The sequence below is a fragment of the Eptesicus fuscus genome, chromosome 17 (genome assembly GCF_027574615.1).
Source record: "Eptesicus fuscus isolate TK198812 chromosome 17, DD_ASM_mEF_20220401, whole genome shotgun sequence".
Classification (NCBI taxonomy): domain Eukaryota; kingdom Metazoa; phylum Chordata; class Mammalia; order Chiroptera; family Vespertilionidae; genus Eptesicus; species Eptesicus fuscus.
The window spans coordinates 22,583,449-22,602,846 of record NC_072489.1 but is presented as its reverse complement, the minus strand read 5'-3'; the positions used below and the strand labels follow the sequence as shown (position 1 = coordinate 22,602,846).

The following is a 19,398-nucleotide window of genomic DNA, read 5'->3' as shown; positions in this document are numbered from 1 at the left end:
TGTGTATCTTAACTTTTAAAATATCATGACAAACTTGCATTTTGGTCAGTTGATTGTTAAAAATATAGGAATCTGTTGTGGGCAAACTTTCTTCTGTAAAGCACCAGTTAGTACCTTCTGTATGCTTTGTGTGTTACTCATCTCTACAGTTGTAGCATGAAAGTAGCTAAAAAAAATACATACAACTATGCAGCCTTTTGTACACAGCAGCATTATTCATGGTGGCCAAGACATGGAAACAAGTGAAGGGTCCTTCAATAGATGATTTTATAAAGAAGATGTGATATATGTATACAATGGATTACCACTCAGCCATAAGAAAAGATGAAATACTGCCATTTTTAACAACATAGATGCACCTTGAGATTATCATGCTAAGCAAAATAAGTCAGACAGAAAAAAAGTTAAGAACCATTTGATTTCATTCATATGTGAGATATACATCTGAAAACAATAAATGAACAAACATGAAAACGAGCAAACAAAAATTCATAGACACAGACAGTAGTATGGTGCTTACCATGAACAGATGAATGTGTCAATGTCCCAAAATATATTTACAAATCTGATGGCTGAATGGGCTGTAGTTTGACTCCTTGTGGCATATTAGAGTTTTGATAGATAAAAATTACTCTGAAACTTTAATGTACAAATTACCAAGTAAGTTTTTGTGAGCAATGTTATTCATACAGCCATTATTGCAGGAAAGACAGCCCCTCATTTCATCAGCTTCCTATTTATCTAGGCCTTTTCTGAAGAAAATAGTATTTGACGGAGAATGTAGTGTACTAGAGAGAACAAGTGTTTTGAATTCAGACAGGTCTGGGTATAAATCATGGCTCTAACACTAACTAGCTAGTTACTTATTTTGCATAGTTTACTTAACCCTCAAGCCTCTGTGTGCCATCTGTGTAACAAAGATATAATAAATAAAATGCTGTATATACACTGAGTGGCCAGATTATTATTATGATCTCTGAATGCATAATAATCTGGCCACTCAGTGAATGTGTGTGTGTGTGTGTGTGTGTGTGTGTGTGTGTGTGTGTGTGTTAGAGGCCCGGTGCATGAATTCGTGCATGGGTGGGGTCCAGCCAGCCTGGCCAGGAGGAGGGGACATGGGTGGTTGGCCAGCCTGCCTGCTGGTTGAACTCCTGGTCAAGGGGACAATTTGCATATTAGCCTTTTATTATATAGGATATACACTGAGTGGCCAGATTATTATGCGTTCAGAGATCATAATAATCTGGCCACTCAGTGTATCTGAGCAAGATTTTCTAACCTAACTTAGCCTTTGGATTCAGAAAAATCTGAGAACTTATGTGTCTTAGTCAGTTTGGACTGCTATACCAAAATAGCATAGACTGGTAGCTTAAACAGTAAGCATTTATTTCTCACAGTTCTGGAGGCTGGGAAGTCCATTATCAAGGTGCTGATTCCATTCTTGCTCAAGAGCCTCTTCCTGGATTGCAGATGGTCCCCTCCTCCTGAATCTTTACATGGTGGAAAAGGAAGCTCTGGTATTTCTTCCTCTTATAAGGGTGCCATCCCCACTTCCTAGTCCCTGGCAATCACCATTCTAGTCTTTGATTCTGGGAGTTTGCTTTTAATTGTTTTAATTCTTAAAAAGATGGCTTACCAACATAACATATAGCAACCATCAGTACATCTTGTTTAATAACTATGACAGTAGTTCTTTCAAACAGTAGAAATAAAGAGTGTCTGATGTGATATAATCTTTTGAAAAATAAAAGTGGAAATTGTTGGAAGAGTCTCCTGGGAAACTTCTTTATATGGGAAGAGGCTTTCCACTGCCCTGTCCTTTTACTTATTCCTACCTGGAATGCAGATGAGATATTGGTAGTAAAGCAGCTATTATGTAACTGTGAGGTAACAAGAAGGAGCATGTAAGCCATATTCCCAAGATGACAGAGCAGAAATTTTGACATTGCCTTGTCTCTGATCACATTCTCAAACCAATGTATTTGCTCAGATTTCATGCTTTTCAGTTCTCATTACATGAGAAAAATTAAAACTGATTTAGATAAGCTCATTGGATTTTCTGTTACATTCAGAAAGGTTTATTGCTAATTAATACAGAAAGAATTAATGTTGTTTTATTTTAGTGTGTTTAGCAAGCACAATTGCCATCAGTTATCCCCTCTATCTTCTCACCCAGGTTGTCCCTTAGAATATGTTAGCTCACTTCAAGCCATATCAAGTTTCTCTGATAAATCAGGAAAAGATTTCCCAGAATTTGTTCCCTGCATGCTCAAGGCAAACCTAGACTAATCTCAGTAGTATCCTTCTGAGAAAAGATTCATATAACCATTTCTACAGTTTATAACAAAACTATTTCTCCATCTCTTTTTAGGAGTTTGAAATAATGTCTATTGTTCTCATCTGTTCTGTTAAAACATTCTTGGCTATAATTCAGCTAAACCAATATAGCATTGCTATTTTTAGTTGGAGATAAATTGGCTTTAATGTGATTTTTTTTCTATAATAATCACATGTCCAAAAAAAAGTAATTCTGGGGGAAATTTCATAAAGATTTTTATCTTAGCTTAAGGAATAGGTGGCAGCCATCCAGAGAAGCAGAGAAACTAAAATACTGCACATTTTCCAACAAAAGAAATCATAATAAAAATTAGTTATGAGTAGATACTTTGTCTCTTTCCTGTTAATTATCCATGTTCAAATCCAGTTAGAAATATATTGTCCACTTTACTCTTTATTCCTTATTTTCATCCAGAGAATAATTAATGTTCTAATCTGCCACAAAGACTGCTGTCCTATATTTTTATGGAAGAATGAAAGCCAAAAACAAGGTATAAAAATGATTTGTTTACCTTGGTGCGAAGTAAAACTGTTTTAATTTTTCCAGCTGCATTGCCGCAGTAACTTAATGTCTGAGCATGTCTCCCAGCATCATTAAAACAAAACTGGAATGAAGACACAGTCTACTCAACCCATATCATAAAGCAGTCAAGGAAATGCTGATGGTGGTTGAACTACTGTAGTTGGTTGGGTTTTATGAACTAATGGTGTGTATATCATCATCAGTTATGGGATAAGAATTCGATGATACTGTGCTTAAACAATGGAAAGGGCTTGCCTAAAAGATCTGCTATTTGACAAATCTTTTCTTATACTTCACATTTAAAACACAAATATAGGTGAGAAAAACACCCGTTAGAGGAGGTGTTGTCACATCAGTAACCTAAAATGCCAAATGTGTCAGCCAGATAGAAAACTTGGGTTCTAAAAAAACATAGTTAAAATATTACATTTTTTGGTGGCCTCATGTTAATGTGGAAGTGCTTGACATCCATACTGTTTTGAATATTGTAAATAGCCTAGTATTGTCTTGTAGCTCTCCTTTAAGGTGTGTGTGTGTGTGTGTGTGTGTGTGTGTGTGTGTGTATAAATAAGTGGTTACTGGGGGCTAGCCAGGCTAGTATGGCTCTCTGCAACATCAACAGAGTTGACATTAAAACCAAGGGAATCAATGGAGCCTAAACTCAAAGGAGAAGCTGAGGTCCCTGAAATGAACATGCAGCTTGCCTACACCCCAACAATTCCAATCCTGGGTAGAAAAATGGGGACACTCTGGCCTGGGTGTGTAGGAGACATGTGCAAGAGTAGTCATGGCAGCATCTTTTGTAATATATATATAAAAAAAGGAAACAACTTACATGGTATCAATATTAGAATGAATAAATTATCAGAATTTTATTTATTGGATTGGATGCACAGTGAATATTAATCAACAATCTATATGTGTCGACGGTTGAATCCTGAAAATATTAAGAAAAGGAGACAAGTTAGGTTTGAATCATTATGATATGTTCACAAATACATAAAGTTCAAAAGCAGACAGTAAACAATATAACTCAAAGGATGAATAACTTGAATTTAAGAGGAGCAGTTGTTTCTGGGGAGCATTTATAAGGGTGCGATGAAACAGAGAAAGAAAAAGTTTCCCAAAGTACAAGTAAATATTCATTTCTTAGCTTGGTTGGTGGAAACAGGAATGTTAGATACAAATGTTAAATTATGTACAAAGTGTAAAACACTGTTATTGGCTCTTATTTCTTGAGCATTGTGTCATGGAACTTTCCCAAGTATTATATTTTACTGTTGTCTCATTTTATATAGAGGCAATCTTGCACATATTTAACTGGCCAGAGTGGCATAGAGTAAATTATTCACGATAACACAGATAGCAAAGTTCAGAACTGGCATCCAAACCTTGGTAGTTTGACTGCAGAGCAAATGTCCTTAGCCACGTAATTATAGATCCTTTGCTCCCATTGCCTTATGCAAGCATGGTTTTAACGTGTTTGCAGTCATGTCATATCCTGCATTTTATATGTAACATTGCATCCAGGGAAATAGCCTCAGTCATTATTATCTTTTGAAAATATACATATTAATGGTTACATAATATTTTATCCTGTCACGTCATACTGTATTTAAACAACTTGAATGTTTATGTCCAATGTCTTAATCTCTATATATAAAAGGCTAATATGCAAAGTGTCCCCTTGGGAGTTCGACTGGGAGACCGGGAGTTCGATTGCTCACTATGACGTGTGCTGACCACCAGGAGGCGGTGAGGATTGAAGGAAGGCCCCAGCCAGCAGCCGGAAGGCCCTGAGGACCCTAGGCATGCACAAATTTCGTGCACTGGGCTTCTAGTATAATAATGTTTGCTATCTCATTTTGGTTTTGATTTGCATTTCCATGGGACTAATAAAATTGAGCCTCTTTTCAAGTACCTGCTGAATGTCAGTATATCTTCTTTGGGAAAATGTCTATTCAAAACTTCTGCTCAATTTTACTTGGATTATTTATTTATTGCTATTGAGCTGTATAAGTTCATTATATACTTTGGATATTAACCCCTCATCAGATAGAGTCTTCGAAAATACTTTTTCCCATTCATTAGGTTGCCTTTTTATTTTGTTGATGGTTTCCTTTGCTGTGTAGAAGCTTTTTATTATGATGTGGTTCCACTTACTTATTTTAATTTATTTTTGCTTTTGTTGTTTTGGCTTTTTGTGTCAGATTTAAAAAATCATCATCAATTTTATGTCAGTGATCTTACTACTCATATTTTCTTCTAGGAGTTTCATGGTTTCAGGTCTTACATTCAAGTCTTTAATTTTGAGTTAATTTTTGTGAGTGATGTAAACTAGTAGCTGTTTCATTGTTTTGCATGTGGCACTATTTATTGAAGAACCCATCCTTTCCCGGTGCTGGTAGTTTTAAGAGAGTTTCTCCACAGTTCCAAATGTTTACAGAAGGTCAAGAAATCCCTTCTCATATCCTTTGTGGGTCATGAAAGTAACTGAAAAAGTGTAGTAGTTACAGTGGCCTTGTGGTTAAGGTTAAAAAGAATTACAGCTGTGATCTTAGGCCTCATAAATTGTAAGAACTCATGGGAACTTAGATGCTAGCTTATACCAGCATAAACAATGATGATAAATACCCTCTTTGTAAGCCACTCCCACCAGCAAATGTAATTTGTTTTCTAGAAGGGAGGATGTCATAAGAGTGAGTTCTTGGGTATGCTAAAAAACAAACAAACAGAAAACTTGATTAAATTAGATTAAGTTATATGTTTTTCTGTGGAATAAAGGTTTGAATTACAAATTAGTTTTAGTTACCCAAAGAAAAAAGCACAGTGTTTATTAAAAGCTGAGTTTTTTGCTTGAGAAATTTTATGCCCAATCTAAAGATACTTGATGCATAGAAAATTTGTTTGTTGTACTTTTTATCTATAAACAAAGCCTGATAATAATTTCCTCTTCCAATGTCCTTAGGTTATTTTGAACACTAATAAAAACAAAATTCTCAATGCTTGGACTACCTAATGATTTCTGTTTATTCTACCCAGTGTCATTCATGGATAACACATGACTATTGAATAGGTTTTAAAAATAATTTATTTTTATTGATTTCAGAATGGAAGGGAGAGAGATAGAAATATCAATGATGTGAGGGAATCAGATTGGCTTCCTCCTGAACACCCTTACTGGGGATGAAGCCAGCAACCTGGAATCAAACCATGACCTCCTGGTTCATAGGTCGACACTCAACCACTGAGCCACACCAACCAGGCTGGATATTTTTTATTACAATTTTTTCTACAACAAAATTGAAAATTAGGAGTGGGAAATACTCATTTTCCCAAGATTCTTGTGCTTAGCCATATTTCTGAACTTCACATGCCCCTAATTATCAAATGGTCTTGTAGCCACTCCCAAAGCTTCTAGAGGATACATCCTTGTGATCACCTTTTGACCAAGTAGCTACCATGACACTCCTTTCATGTTCAAAACCCTCAGTTTTTATATGTCTACTAGAGGCCTGGTGCACAAAAATTTGTGCACTTGGGGGGGGGGTCCCTCAGCCTGGTCTATGCCCTCTCGCAGTCTGGGAGCCCTCAGGGGATGTCTGACTGATGGCCTAAACCGCAGTTTGGCCTCCCTCTGCGGGAGGCGACTTGGTGGGCCGATCAGGGAATGTCGCTGGCCAGGCAAGCAGCCGGCCCTGCCTCCGCCCCAAATCATCCGGCAGCTGTCCCTGGTGGCCTCCCTCTGTGGGAGGTGACTCCGGTGGGCTGATGCGCCAGCCCAGTGAGCAGCCGGCCCCGCTCCCCATCACCCAGCCACTGCTGCCACCAGTGTCCTCCCTCTGAAGGAGGCAACCGGGTGGGCCAATCAGGGGATGGCGCTGGCTGGTGAGTGGCCGGCCCCGCCCCCCACATTGCCCCTCTGCCACTGCTGGTTGCTGCCGCCCCCAGTCCCCCACTGCTGTCCCCTCCCTCTGCCTGCTGGCATGTGCCTTGGCTGGCCTGGCGCCACCTGCTCGCCAGCCCCGCCCCCCACCGACCAGTGGTTCCCCTGTTCAATCGATTTGCATGTTAGCCTTTTATTATATGGGATTTGTAAATATGTTTGAAAAATACAAACTTGCTTTATTTTTTGAGCTTTTAGGAACTGAAAAGCAACAGTATTACTTTTAATTGATGCCAACATCAATTTTAGAATGTAGAAATTTTGTAAAGTATTTTCTGATTATAATTACCAAGGGGGCTAGCAGTGACTAGTTTGTTCTCCTTCAAATTACCCCTGAATGGGCATAGAAACACTTGAAACGCTATCACATTTCAACAGCATTTGGTATGGAGAGAAGTATACTTTGTCACTAGAATATCAAGAAGGCAGGAGTAACTAGAGCAGAATGAGAGAAATGGAGAATTAGGTCAAAATGTGGGGCCAGGGTTGGGTGGTCAGATCCTGTGGAGATGTGTATGAAATGCATGGATACTCCATATATTTTAAACTAGATGAAAGCTGTTAGCAGTGCTGAAGTAGATAAGTCAATGAGGATATCATTACAACAGTCCAAGAAAGTGATGATACTAAATTTGTAGTGGTGAAGTATAATCAATAAATCTAAAATCTAGTGAAAAAATATTTGTAACATAGATTTGCCTTACCTATATATTAGAAAACAACATGGTATTAGTTCAAAATTGATAAGTCAATGATTTTAAAAAATCAATGAGGAAGAATTGATAGAGAAAAAAATGAAAAAGAATGACAGCCCAGAAATTGGCTATTGTATACGATATACATATGCATGTTTTAAAATACCCAAATTGATTAAAAGGATTAAATATTTAAAATCTATGGAAATTTATAAATAATTTTAATTAAAATGACATTGTAATCTTATACTGACAATATAATATACTTTAGGTATAATAAGAACTTGAAATCTTAAAAATATAAAGGAAATAAAAAGGTGTCTATATGTTTCATTTTGTGGTAGAAACTATTTCCTAATATATTTAAAAATTTTAAAGCCACGTAGTCTTATGAAAAATCTGAAAAAACATTAGGTCAAAAATAAAATTAAAATATGTCTATAGAATGACAAAACATTTAAACAAATATGACAAAGAATCTATGTCTTTTTATAGAAAATTATTTACCAAACACTAAGACAAATGCTAATATATCTATGGGAGAAAAGTCAATGTTAATAAAAAAAACATTTTTTAAAATATTTTTTATTGATTTATTTTTACAGAGAGGAAGGGAGAGGGAGAGAGAGTTAGAAACATTGATGAGAGAGAAACATCAATCAGCTGCCTCCTGCACACCCCCTACTGGGGATGTGCCCGCAACCACAGTACATGCCCTTGACTGGAATCGAACCTGGGACCCTTGAGTCCGCAGGCAGACGCTCTGTCCACTGAGCCAAACCTGTTAGGGCCATTTAAAAAAAGCTTTATCTATAAGAATATAAAAATCCCAAACCATTGTTCATTAAATACAGATTAAAGCAGCAATATTGTATGATCTCAATGTGTCAAATTTTCAAAATGCTTATTCTCATTAAACAACTGGTAAGAATATCACTTGATATAAATTAAAGAAAAATTAGACAGAATGCTTTAAAATTATATTTCTGTTTTTTATAGCAATAACACTTATACAAATTTACTTTATGAAAATAAAGAATATATTGAAGAATGCTTCTCCTAAATTTGTGAGAATTGCTATTATCAAAAACATAAGAAATATCAAGCCTTGGCTAGCATGTGGAGAAAAGGGGACCCTTGCATATTTTCTCAGGAAAATACACAGCTGATTAATTCCTTTCTTGCTATCAGACTTCATTTTTTTCTACCCTTTTGCTGTTTGGGTAAGAAAAGTGGCTACTACTAAGGAAGCATTCCTCTATGCTTAGTATAGTTTATAAAATGCACTTATACTTACATTTATTCTGGGATGTGGCTTTTGTAATCAAAATATTTTTCTTGAGAAATTATACTTTTCTAGTGATTTTCAGATTCCACTCAGAAACTCAAAAGCCATCAGTAGGTAAATTTTGTTCTTTGTATCTTTATGTGGTACCATCCACTGCATGGCCCAATTAATTGTTCTGAATAAAAGGAAGAGGGCAAACGATAAGCAAAATGATTGAGAATAAAAAAGAAATGCATCAATATATAAAAATAAGCTCACTTTAAAATGAAACTACTAAAGGAAATAAAATCAAAGATGAAAGCTTCTGTTTTCCAATTTCTAGTATACTGCATTGAATAAAACTGGCTTTGTTGAAATATGGATGGCCAGAATGCTAACTGAATTCTAGTCCTATTTGCCATCTTTTGAATTACCTATCTTTCTATCCATTTATTATCTATCTATCTATCTATCTATCTATCTCTATCTATTATCTATCTAATCTAATCTTTATCAAGTACCATCTACCTATGGATATATGAATAACAAATATATACATATAAAACTAACACTTGTAAATTGCAAGTTAGTTGACCATTACAAATATTTTTCAAAATTCAAATGCCTTTTTGTTTGTTTTATCACTAAGACATGCCCTCAAAATTGTACTGTTACACAAGTATTAGACTAAAATACATTGATCCTTTCCACATATGCCCCTTTGGAAATCAGATTTCCAGCAGCTTTGAGCATTTAAAATACTGACCTATGCCTAAAAATAGGTAAAAATCCTCCCATGGGCAATGAGGAAAATTGTTCTTAGTACACATAAGCGATGGCTTTTATTATTGAATGTATTGGGGTGACATTGGTTAATAACATTATGTAGGATTCAGGTGTACAATTCTACAAACATCATCTGTAGATTGTATTGTGTGTTCACCATCCCAAGTCAAGTCTCTTTCCTTCACCATTTATGCCCCCAATAAATACACTGTTCTACCTCCTCTCGCCCCCCTTATCCTCTGGTAATCACCATACTGTTGTCAGAAGGGGGGGTTTGGGGTTGCGTGAAAAGGTGAAGGGATTAAGTTAAAACAACAACAACAAAAAAAAACTCTCATGGACTCAAATAGCCTTTTGAAACTGCCTTCCCTCTAACATCAAATAAATTTCTTAATTTTGCATTTATCACTCTTCTGCTTTCCTTAATAGCTTTACTGCAAATGGATGTGTTTTTAAATAAGATACTGTTATACCTCGCATGTTTGGATCTTTTTACTAATAATATTCTACTAAATGTATTATTGCCATTTACTTTTTTCACTCAACATTGTTTTTTGGCATATATCCATGTTATTTCTCACAGATAACACTTGTTTTTTTTCAGTGCCGTAAGTATTCTACTGGATGCATAGTTCACAAGTTTTATATTCATTCCAACATGAAACGCTTTTGAGATGTGTTGTCTTAATGCCCAATTAAATTTCATTATTTTGTTCCTGGGCGAGGATATAGTTGGGCAAAGATGTTTGCATTTGACTATCAAAGATTCTAATATAACCCATCTCTGCTCTCAGATCGCATGCTCTGAAAGCAGCCGGTGTGTTTTCTTCCTCCATGAATGTGACTGGGGGGATATCAGTCCTGCTGCTATGAGTATTCCAACCTGTTTGGCAGAATTGTTTTTCTCTTTGTAGCCAACAAATAGAACTTGTATTTTAGATGTCAGTCTCTTGTGAATCTTATGATGTTGGACCAATACAAGCTTGCTCCAAAGAAATAAGATCTATTTTCTGGAGTGGCCAACCTGAGGATCAAAACCCTGCGTCTGAAGCAATTCTGTTTCCCTAGAAGACCTTTCATCTCTCTTGTGACTGTGCCATGCAATTGGTCAGGGAATTCCTTCCCTGAAAACCATAGGAACAGTGATGCCAATCCTATGCACAGTAACTAAATGCATATTCTCAGGAAAAATGTATAATCAATGAAGTGGTATATATGACCCATTAGTTTATTTTTATTGGATTTCTTTGTTAATAATTGAGAAAAGTTAATATGGTTTAAGTTGGAGGTATGAAGAGAAAGAAGTAGAAAATAATCTATTGTAAAAATTAAAATGTATTGTGCTAATTCATCAGATAAAGAATGGCAGAAATCTGTTGAAACCTAATAAATAATGTCATTCAAAAACAATTGGTGGAAGACAAGATAATTTATAATTAACAAATCATAATTAAATAGAAGCAGCTAAAGTTAAAAGTATAAACTACTAAATAAAATTTTACTTAAAAGAAGCATATTTTCACTTCCAAAGCCTAAATTCTGTCAGAAATATTTTATCTTTGAGTAAACCAACAACTGGATTTCCTTGTGAATTTAATGAAAATTATTACGTAAATATGATGCTAGTTCTTGATGAAATTACTTTTCAAAGGCTTTGCTTTACACTAATTGTCTTGTTTGCCTAAGGATTATATTTGGTTGTTATCACAGTAGTCTTGCTTATTCTGATATTCTTACACTGCCTACTTCTTCATATATATTAATGCTATGAATCAGATAAGCTGTGTCATTGCCATGGGCAAAATTGTATGAGCAGCAGAAATCTCAAAGGAGGTTTTCTCAGATCACTTTAATATTATTCTGTGTCTGCCTCATCCTCTATATGTCTGTCGGTAAATATTTAAAATGTAACTTTGAAGGTGATTTCTCTCCTCACAGAATTGTTTTTCAACAATCGTGAAATCAGATTTAAAGAAATTAATATTTGCCAATTTCTCCTTTTTTGATAATTTTTCTATATTTGAGCATTTTTCTTTGTGCAATATCATTTTGCATAAAACATGTGATGATAATATAGAATGCCCATATTAAATTTTGGTGATTATTCAAAGTCATTTTAAATTAATTAAGTACAAATTATATTTATATAGTCATGTAAAATCAGTATTGTTAGTAGTGACCAATTCTGCCATTTTATATTTTGTTATATTTATTATTCTTTGTTCACTTAAACATAAGGTTAATGAACCATATGCAATTGATATTGAAATTAGGAAGACTTGTCATGAGGTCTAAGCGTGTGGTCCACAACACTGTTAACTGAGATGAAGTAGGCATTCTGACTCTAAACTCAAGTATCTAAATACGTATTCATTTTCCAGTACTAATATTGTCAGATTCACTATAGGTATTAAATGCATGAGTCACTCATATAATCTAAATATGTATATGTATATAGGTGTATAAATAGATATAGATGGATATACTCATTATTCACTGATCCCATATTCATAAATTTTCTTACTCTTTTGTGATGCCAAAATCAATACTTGAAGTAATTTCACTGTCACCCATGGATATGTGCAAGAGTTTTAGAAAATTTTCACCCAAAGTACATGTTCCTAGATGAGGTCAATCAAGATGATGCTCTGTCTTAGTTTAACAGCTCTCAGATTTTAAACAACTGCCCTTTTTTACGTTCTACTTAGTGGTACACTTTTCCACATTTTTGTGCTTTTTGTTGGTTGATGATATCACTGTTTAAAATGGCCCTCAAGCATAGTGCTGAAGTGCTCTCCAGTGTTTTGAGCACAAGAGGTTGTGATGAGCCTTATGGAGGAAATGTGTGGCAGGGAAGCTTAGTGCAGGCATGAGGTATAGAGCTAGTTGGTCATGATTTTAATGTTAACGATATATATATTATGTCGTGTGTCTTTAAACCAAAACACACATAAAGCAAGGCTACTTATAGATCAGTTGGTGAAAATGTACCTAGAGGCTCACAGGACTCTAACCTTGTGTTTCTCTTCGGCCCGTGGTCGGCAAACTGCGGCTCGCGAGCCACGTGCAGCTCTTTGGCCCCTTGAGTGTGGCTCTTCCACAAAATACCACAGGCCTGGGTGAGTCTATTTTGAAGAAGTGGCGTTAGAAGAAGTTTAAGTTTAAAAAATTTGGCTTTCAAAAGAAATTTCAATCGTTGTACTGTTGATATTTGGCTCTGTTGACTAATGAGTTTGCCGACCACTGTCTTAGGGCAATGGTCAGTGTTCACTAATTCAGAGTTTGCGGAGACTGTAGATTGTAGCTACCGTTAATAATAAAAATGTAAATAGATGATAGATAGGCAGACATGTCTATATATATATGTATACATAAAATATTAAAAATATAAGTGTTTTCATATTTTTGTACCTTCTAACTTTTCTACAATGAGCTTTAATATATTTTTCACAGACACACAACATTTTGCCTAAGTAACAAAAGAAAAATATTTTTGATTGTGTAGGTTGTTCAAGCACATGAATATGTTTGCGCATATTTTTAATTGTTTCCTTTACCAAAAAGTACTTTGTAAGTTTTTTTTTTTTTCAAAACATATTTTTATTGATTTTTTACAGAGAGGAAGGGAGAGAGATAGCTAGAAACATCGATGAGAGAGAAACATCGACCAGCTGCCTCCTGCACATCCCCCACCGGAGATGTGCCCGCAACCAATGCACATGGCCCTTGACCGGAATCGAACCTGGGACCCTTCAGTCGGCAGGCTGACGCTCTATCCACTGAGCCAAACCGGTTTCAGCAACTTTGTAAGTTTATTTATGGTCCTGCCTTTCTCTTTTAGCACAGATAAGTGATCATTTATGTCTTAGCATAGATCGGTGGTTTCTAAAACATGTTCCCTGAAATGCCAGCCTTAGGATCATCTGGGAAATTGCTGGAAATTTTCAAGCCGCACCTGAGGTTCAGTAATTCAGGCTCTGGACCGCAGCAATCTGTGTTTTAACACGACCCAGGTGATTCTGACACACACTGAAGTTTGGGAAGCACTCGTATAGAAAACAGAAGTGGTGACGCAGAGATTTGACAAAATATGTTACTAGAGTTCAAAATGAGAATCTTCATGTGAATGAAATGGTTTATTTTTATCAAGTTCATATGTGACTTCTCTTCTTGACTACAGTATAAATATCAATATGCCGACACCCTCAGAAAAATACTGTTAATATTATCTCAAATATATGATTCTAAAATATATTTCTCTTTCATTGCTGCTAAAGTTCTCAGGAGAGAATCCTTATAAATAATCACAGACACTGTTAGTCAAGCATACATAATGACATACCACATGTGTAATAATGCAACATATCACATGCACACACACAAACATACACCTATGCACACACATTAAGTCCTTATTCAGGCTATTTGATGGCAGACACTGTCTATGACTAGTAATTTCAAAAATATGTATCTGTGATTATGTTACATTAAAATGTAAAATATACTTTGCAAACTACTTATTTCAAGAAAAACAAACACATTAATATCGCATTTTTCATTTTATGGGCATGTTTATATATGATATAAATAATAGTTCATTTACATTCTACAAACATTATTAATATGGGATTTAGAACAAGTCAATTAGAAAAACTACGTCAAAAATAAATTCAGATGTTCAAGGATAGTATCTACACAATATGCCCAGGTATAGAAAACAAACCTGCATCTGAGAGAGTTTAGTAAGAATATAATTTTAATGTCTTGGCTTTTTCCTAAGAGAACACTGGCTTCAGAATGAAACACAACAAAATCTGCTTAAGTACATCTATTTTAGATATCATACACAACTGCCAGGAACTTATTTTTTAAATGTTTTATTCGTTTTTTACAACCTCCATCAGGCCAATGGCAAGTAATATGATGAAACCAAACCTTAGCAACTTCTTGGACTAAAATCAGTAAGTGAGGGATCTCTTTGTGACTTCATCCAGGTTTTAAAAATGTTTTGCGCAAGATCATCAGCCTCAAGTCTAGACATCTCTAAGTGCCTTCTCAAAATGTCTTTACACAGACCTAAATGGAGAATAAAGACCTGGAGTAAATGAATGATGCTGGAGTCTAAGGTTGCAGCATGCATGATGTTAGCCTTGTCCATTTTTGTAAGATAATCTTCCTTTTTCTCATGACATTTGCAGGTGATAAAAATATTTTTCAAAGGATTTAAAGGCAAAAATTAAGACTTGGAGAAGCAGGATACATGTGTTTATATAAGAAGAGGCTGTGATTTTGACAAAGCTTTAATATTTCCAGTTTGAAAAAGAATAATTGGAAATTTGCTGTTCACAAATGTAATGAAAATTCTACTATGCTGTTTAAACTTCTCACCTTTTTTATTCTTAAGTGGACCACGTATAGCTGGTTTAAGGAACAATCTTCTGTGATTTTGCTGGTTTTGATTCTTTATCATCAGCATTTGTCCAGAGCTCAAAATCTACCTAAAACATTTCTGGGCCTGTATCCCAACCAACCATAATTCATACATATTTGTAATTCATGAAGCCTCCCCCAAGAACCATTATGCCAACTAAACCTATTCTGAAGCTTGTTATGCATATGAAGGAGGGACTCATGTTATGAGTAGCAAACAAAATTACTATCTTCGGATGATGAACACAAACACATTTTAATTTATTTGAAGGAAACTCTCTGTTGGAGCAGAACTAATAAGCAAATGGTACAAGCAAAATCACCTACTTGCTTAGGTATAGTGCAGTAACTGTTTCAGGCCACCAGGGGAACTCTTCCACTGTTCTGAAAAACTCCAATGGTCAGAGAATAGAGCTGTGCTAATTAGAATGGTCCAATAAATATAACTTGCCTGAAAGCTGGGAGTCTATCAGGAGTTATCAGCCATTTAATAGAACATGAAGTAATACTGCTTCCTAAGATATTACTAATACAATCAGATTTTTCATATATTTCAGGGCAATGTGAGAGTAGGTAAGAACTGAGAAGGGGGACATGGTACAGTAATATTTTCTAAATTGAAAATATCTTATTTAATTTTTTTCTAAAGCTCTTAAGACATTAAAACTACCTTAATAAGATGTCTAATGACTCTCAAGTTATTAATATAAATAGCAGATAAGAAGGACTGCTTTACTTTCTATAGTTTTTTGATGCTATAAAATGTTTGTATATGTGGTTGTTTTATTTCTTCTCTGAGAACATGAATTCCCCCCCTCATTGCCTGTGGGTTGTGTGTGTGTGTGTGTGTGTGTGTGTGTGTGTAGTAAAATACACATAAAATTTACTATTAGCTATATTTAGTACATCCTATATAATAATAGGCTAATATGCAAATTGACCAAATGGTAAAACAACTGGTCTCTATGACATGCACTGACCACCAGGGGGCAGATGCTCAATGCAGGAGCTGCCCCCTGGTGGTCAGTGTGCTCCCATAGGGGAGCGGGCCTGAGCCTTCAGTTGGATATTCCCTGAGGGCTTCTGGACTACGAGAGGGTGCAAGCCAGGCTGAGGGATACCCCCCACCAAGTGCATGAATTTTGTGCACCAGGCTTCTAGTATACAATATTATGCAACAATTTCCACTATTGAGTTTGAGAACCTTTTTTATTACCCCAAAAGGAAATCACATTCCTCTTTTGCAGTCACTCTCCATTCTTCTCTCCCACTAGCTCCTAGAAACCACCACTTTGCTTTCTATCTCTATAGATTAATCTAGTCTGTACATTTCATGTAAAGAAAATTATATAATATGTGACCTTTGTGTCCAGTTTCTTTCACTCAGCATATTTTCAAGGTTCATCCATGCAGTAACATGTATGAGTACTTAATTTCTTTGTATTGCCAAGTAATGTGCCATTGTATTTATAATTTCATCAGTTGATAAATATTTGGGCTGTTTTTCATTATTGGGAATAGTGCTATTATGAACATTTTTGTATACATTTTTGTTTGAAGTACCTGTATGGTAATTCTATATTTAACTTTTGAGGAACTGTTCAACTATTTCCCACTGTGGTTGTACCACTTTATATTCCCATCAGAAATGTACAAGTGTTCCAATTCCTTCATGATTTTGCTCAACACTTTTTATTATTTTTTATTATAGGAATTTTAAGGGTGTGAATTGTTATGCCACTGGGGTTTGACTTAAATTTTCCTAATGACAAATTATATTGAGCATCTTTTCTAGTGCTTGTTTTTGACTTATAAATCTTCTATGGAGAAATGTTTATTCATATACTGTGTTTATTTTTAATTAATTGTATTAAGGTGACATTGAATAATAAAATTATGTAGTAAGTATATATTTCTATGATACATGATCTGTATATTTCATGTATGCCCGCCACCCAAGACCTTTGTCCATTTTTTAATTGAGTTGCTTTTATTCTTGTTGTTGATTTGTAATAATTCTTTTTATAGTCTGGATACTAATTTCTTATCAGATACATGATTTGAAAATACATTATCCCATTTTGTAGGTTCTTTTCACTTTGTTTATAGTGTCCTTTGATGCACAAAAATATTAATTTTAATAAAAGCCCAGTATATATTTTTTTCTTTTCTTGCTTATACTTTTATGTCATGTACAATTGATCACTACCAATTCTAAGGTTTTGAATATTTACCCCTATGTTTTTGTTTTAAAAGATTTATAATTTTGGCCATTACTAGTATATTTAGGCCTTAGATATGCTTTGAGTTAATTTTGTATAGGATTTGAAGTAAGGATCCAACTTCATTCTCTTGCATATGAATATCCATTTGTCACAGCACCATTTGCTGCAAAGACAATTTTTTCCCCATGGAATGGTCTTGGCACCCTTGACAAGAATACTTGATCATAAATGTATGTGTTTATTTCTGGGTACTCAGTTCTCTTTCATTGATCTATAAGTATATTCTTATATAGATATAAATCTGTTATGATTATTGTAGAACTTTTGAAGTTGGAAGTGTAAAAGCATAGATAGCTTTGCGTGGTAGCATCATTTTCCCCCCCAAAATTATATCTTCCAATAGCACAAATATTTTTCCATTGATTTATTTTCATTTCTTCAATAATATTTTGTATTTTTCAGTGTACAGATCTTAAATCATAGATGAATTTATTCTAAGTATTTTTCTGCTGGGTCTATTATAAATGGAATTTGTTAAATTACTAAAATTTGCATGTTGATCTTATACTCAGCAACTTTGCTGAATTCTTCTAATAGCTGTAATAGATTTTTATGGATTCTTCTTCTGTAGATAAGGTCATGTCTTACACAGATAAGAAAATTTTACTTCTTTCTTTCAAACTTGAATGCTGTTAATTTCTTTTTCTTGCCTAATTTCTCTTGCTAGAACTTTCAGTAGAACATTGAAAAATATTTGTGAAAGTGGGATGCTTGTATGATTCCTGAACTTAGGAGTACGACTTTCAGTCTTTCACATTTAATATTATAGTAACTGTGGGTTACAATAAATGTTCTTTATCATGTTAAGGAAATTCCTGTGCATTCCTACTTTGCTCTGTTTTTGTCATGTAAAGTTGTTGAGGTTTGTCAAATGATTTTTCTATGAAAATTGAGATAATTATATGTCTTTTCCCTTCATTCTTTTAATGTAGTGTATTATATGTTGGCTGATTTTCATATGTTGAACCACCCTTGCATTATTGAGATAAATCCCATTTGGTCATGGTGAATACTCCATTTAATATTTTGTGGATTTAGTTTGCTACCATTTTGTTAAGGGTTTTTGCATCTTTCTTCACATATGGTCTGTTGTTTCTTGTGGTGTCAATTGTGTGGCTCAGTATGAAGATAATATTGATCTTATAGAATGAAATAATAACCATTCCATCCTTTTCTAATTGTGGGAAGAATTTGAGAAGCATTTGATGCTGTCTTTTTGAAATTTCTGGTAGAATTTACCAATGAAGTAATCTGGTCATGGTTTTTGTGTTTGGATGTTTTGGATTAATGAATCAACCCATTTCTAAATCTGTTAGGATTTTCTATTTACCTGTAGTTAGTTTTAGTGATTTGTATGTCTCTAGGAATTTATCCATTTCATCTAGGTTTTCTAATTTGTTAACATTCAATTGTTTATGGTATTCTCTTAAAATGTATTTATTATTATTTTATTTATCTGTAGGGCCAGCAGTAACCTCCACCTTTTTTAAAAAAATTTTTTGGTTATTTCTGTCTTACCTCTAAATTTTATAGTCAGTCTCCCTAAATGTTTGACAATAGTGTTGCTCTAAGAACCAACTTTGACTTCATTGGTTCTATTGTGTTTCAATTCTCTATTTCATTTATCTCCATTCTAATCTTTATTATAGCCTTCTTTCTGCTAGCTTTGGGTTTAGTTTGTTCTTTTTGTAGTTCTTTAAAGCAGACAGCTAGTTTATTGATTGGACATCTTTATTTCTTTTTTAATGTAGGCATTTATAGCTATAAATTTCCCTCTGAACACTCTTCAGAGGTGTTAAAGAGTGAAACAGGGAAAGTGCTCTATAGTTTTATTATTAAATCTCAGTCTTTAGTGGCCCTCTTTCCAAGGGCTGTGACCTTTACAAGTTTTTCTTACCCACCGTTTCCCCCTCTTCTCCCCACTTTAGATGAAGAAAAGTGAAAGAGCTGGGTAATTTTGACACCTGTCATCTCTCTGAGTCTGACGCATATGGTGTTGTGTCCACTGATTCTCACAGACTTGCTTATGGCTCTCATGAAACAACTTCTGAATTACTCCTTATTTCAGCCAGAGTGGCTTGAATCTCAGCTCATGCATGTTGGGAAGGCAGAAAAACATCCATAGA

General features: G+C 34.8%; 2 long non-coding RNA genes across 2 annotated transcripts in view; both read left to right on the top strand.

Annotated features, from left to right (window-relative positions):
• The window catches only part of LOC129152051 (uncharacterized), a 96,695-nt gene that overhangs the window by 55,420 nt on the left and 21,877 nt on the right, over nucleotides 1-19,398 (top strand). The gene's annotated exons all lie outside the window — the stretch shown is intronic.
• Nucleotides 1-19,398, top strand: part of LOC129152052 (uncharacterized) — a 52,140-nt gene that overhangs the window by 29,263 nt on the left and 3,479 nt on the right. The gene's annotated exons all lie outside the window — the stretch shown is intronic.